Below are 3,779 nucleotides of genomic sequence, written 5' to 3'. Positions count from 1 at the left end.
CATCTCTCTGCTCCTTATTCCTCATTCTCCTCCCAGACCGACCCACACTGTGGATGCTGGCATTTTCCTCTTTTCCTTCCTTTAACTGTCTCAGACTTCTGGAAGGGACCGGCTGGACTTCCCTACCTCCTGCCCTGTGCTGGCCACGCTGGGTTAGTCTGGAGGGGGACATGCTGAAGTTCATGCCCCGGGCCCCACGGAGGACTAGGTGCGACTGCCCCCTGGAGTTCTCCCACTGGCCGCCTGAAACGAATACAAACTCATATTAGTTTCCATATACAAAATAATATTGAATATCAACTGTAGCTGAAAAATAAAATAAAATAAAACCAAGTCAGGTGGAGCTCTGAAATGTGTGTTATCTTTACACTTATTTACTTCTCTTCATTTCAAAAGAGATTTGCAGTAAGCATGCGACGTATGTTATAATGAGGAAAAAATACATGTCGATCTTGTAGGTGTTTTTAAGCAATTGTTTCTTAAGATGGCTGCCTTTTTTGGAGAAATTATAATGGATTATTTCTGATGAATAAAAACAACAACAACACACCCCTCCTTGCTACAGAGGAAGGCAAGCTCCATGTCTGTCTGACAAGACTGTCACTTAGCAAACCCCAGCTGGGTTCACGCAGGTAGATTTGCCTCTCTGTCTCCATCGCCTCACCTGGGAAATGTGCTAACAGGGGTAACACCCACCTCAGAGGGCTGCTGGGACACCACATGTCACAAGTGCAAAGCACCCAGCTGGGCTCAGTAAATGATGATGATGATGATGATGATGATGATGAATTTACCATGTTTCATGTTGGAGCATTTTTCATGTTTCATGTTTCATGAGTAGGAGCATTAAAATCATCCTCAATACCAATGCTTCAAAATAACATTTATTAACTAGAGGCCCAGTGCACTAGATTTGTGCACTCAGGGGGAGGGGGACGCAGTCTGGCAGTCGGACATCCTTAGTGCTGCCACGGAGGCTGTGCTTGCCAGCCATGAGCCTTCTGGCTGAGCAGCACTCCCCCTGTGGGAGCACACTGACCACCAGGGGGCATCTCCTGCATTGAGTGTCTGCCCCCTGATGGTCAGTGCATGTCATAGTGACTGGTCGTTCAGCCATCCGGTCGATTTGCGTATTAGCCTTTTATTATATAGGATATTGGTGAATATTCTTCCAGCCTTTTCCTCTGAACACATATTTTAAAAAAGCAAATTTAGAATCATACTCTATATACAATATTCACTTTACAACTTTTTAAAAATGTATTTTTAAGTTAATTTTTCTTTCAAAATGAGATGTATGGCTTCAGTAGCATTCTGAAAAAAAAAGTGTTTATTTTTTGAACAGTTAGAAGAAAGTAAAAACCTCTATAACCCCACCATTTAAATAATTTAAAATCTGTTTGACATGCTTACTCTTTTGCATACTCATTTTTTTCGCTTGGCATTATTTCATCATCACATTTCAATACCTTTCTATCATGTTAGTGATGTCTATTATTCCACTAAGAGTGTGTACTTTAATTTACTAAAATACTTCCATACAGTTGGATATTTTGATATTACTTTTAGCCTCTGCTTTTATAAGTGACACTGCACACACTTTTTTAATAAGTATTTTTTATTTTTCAATTACAGTTGACATACAATATTATATTAGTTTCAGGTGTACAACCCCATGATCAGACATTTATAAACTTATCAAGTGATCACCCCAATAAATCTAGTATACATCTGACACCATATATAGTTATTAGAATATTATTGACTATATTCTCTATGCTGTACTTTATATCCCATGATTATTCTGTAACCACTAAATTGTACTTATTTTTTTCACCTTTTTCACGAACCCCCTTCCCCCATTTGTCAATCTTTAAAAGGTTCTCTGTATCTATGAGTCTGTTTCTGTTCTTCTTGTTCATTTATTTTGTTCTTTAGATTCCACATATAAGTGAAATCATATGGTATTTGTCTTTCTCTGTCTGACGTATTTCACTATGCACAATACCCTCTAGATCCATTCATATTGTTGCAGATGGCAAGATTTCATTCTTCTTTTATGGCTGAATCATATTTCATTGTATATATGCACCACTCCTTTATCCACTTAGGTTGCTTCCATATCTTGGCTATTGTATATAATGCTGCAATAAACATATGGATGTATATGTCTTTCCATTTAGTGTTTTGGGTTTCTTCGAATAAATACCCAAATGTGGAATTGCTGAGTCATTCTTTGTCTCTTGTTATAGTCTTTGTTTTAAAGTCTATTTTATCTGGTGTAAGTATTGCTACTCCAGCTTTGTTTGTTTGATTCCATTTTCATGAAATGTTTTTTTCCATTCCTTGACATTCAGTTTGTGTGTGTCTTTGCATCTGAAATAAGTCTCTTGAAGACAGTGTATGTAAGGGTCTTGTTTTGTTTTCCATTTAGCCACTGTATGTCTTTTGATTGGAACACTTAATCTATTTGCATTTAAAGTAATTATAGATATGTATTTATTGCCATTTTATTATTCATATTTTTTTATCGTTTTTCTTCCTAAAGAAGATCCTTTAACATTTCTTGTAATACTGGTTTGCTAGCTATGAACTCCTTTAGTTTTTTCTTGTCTGGGAAATGATTTTATCTGCCCTTCAACTCTAAATGATAGCTTTGCTGGGAAGAGTAATCTTGGTTGTAGGTTACAGTCCATGGAAAGAACACTGTTTCCATACATCTCCACAATGGTCAGTTTGTGGGCCCCAGCATGCAGAGCTGGGAACTGAGCACCCAGATGGCTCCACTTGGGCCAGAACCTCCTGTGAAAAGAGTTCCAGCAGCTCTACTCCACAAACTCCATCCAAAGGCCCTCCTGACCCCCTATCTCCCTGCTGTCCTGCTGCACAGCCCCACCCAACACCTTTCTCCTCCCAAAATTAAAGGGCAAAATTCCCCAAGAACATCTCAGGGGATGGTGGAGAGGTCTGGATCTCACCTCTGCCAGCCAAGAGTCCTACGACATCATCATTATTATCATCGTTCAGTAATGTGTTCCGATTAGGCCAGGAAGAGGCTGCTGCACACTCTTAGGTCACTAAAAACCTGAGGTTCACATGCCTGGAGGTGTGGGGAGCCAGCAGCATTGCTCTTACGGGAACCTTTTAGAGAGTTGTGCCCAGCTGGCATCTGATCCACCCACGTGTCCACTTGCTATTTTGGGAAATTAACAGCTCCCGAATCCATTAACTGGACTAAAAGTGAAAGCAATTGGAAGCACAAGTGCATTGAAATGTTTAAGCACCATAATGCTGACCTGGCCTAATTACTGCGGACGGGAGGGTCAGAGTGAAACTCTTGATCTTAGCCCCCTTCATGGACCAATAAAATGGAAGGAGAAATGTCAGATTTAAGGATTAAAAATGATTATTTATATGCCTGTCAAGAATAAAACCTTTGATTTGAAATTCAGTTATCTTAGAAAGGCACTAACAGGCCCCAGAGTAATTACAGCACCTACGTGCCCAGTCTCAGAGCTTACACTGTGGTACTGTAACTCACAATCCCTGTTTCCACAATGAGCACGAGTTCCTGGAGGGCAGGGCTCCATCAGCCATGTTTGCTGCAATTACAACTCAACTCCAGCTGTTCCTACGATGTCTGGTGCATTAGAAGCGTTCACTAAATGTTTATTAGGTAAAAGAGGGCTGAACAGATGGGAATATCGATGTCATTTAATGTCACATTATCATTCTTTTTTAAAAAAAAATCTTTGTTGTTGAGAGTATTACAGATGACC

Source organism: Myotis brandtii, unplaced genomic scaffold (assembly GCF_000412655.1).
Source record: "Myotis brandtii unplaced genomic scaffold, ASM41265v1 scaffold525, whole genome shotgun sequence".
In the NCBI taxonomy this organism is placed as follows: Eukaryota; Metazoa; Chordata; class Mammalia; order Chiroptera; family Vespertilionidae; genus Myotis; species Myotis brandtii.
The sequence above is the reverse complement of the archived record's forward strand: the minus strand, read 5'-3'. Positions refer to the sequence as shown.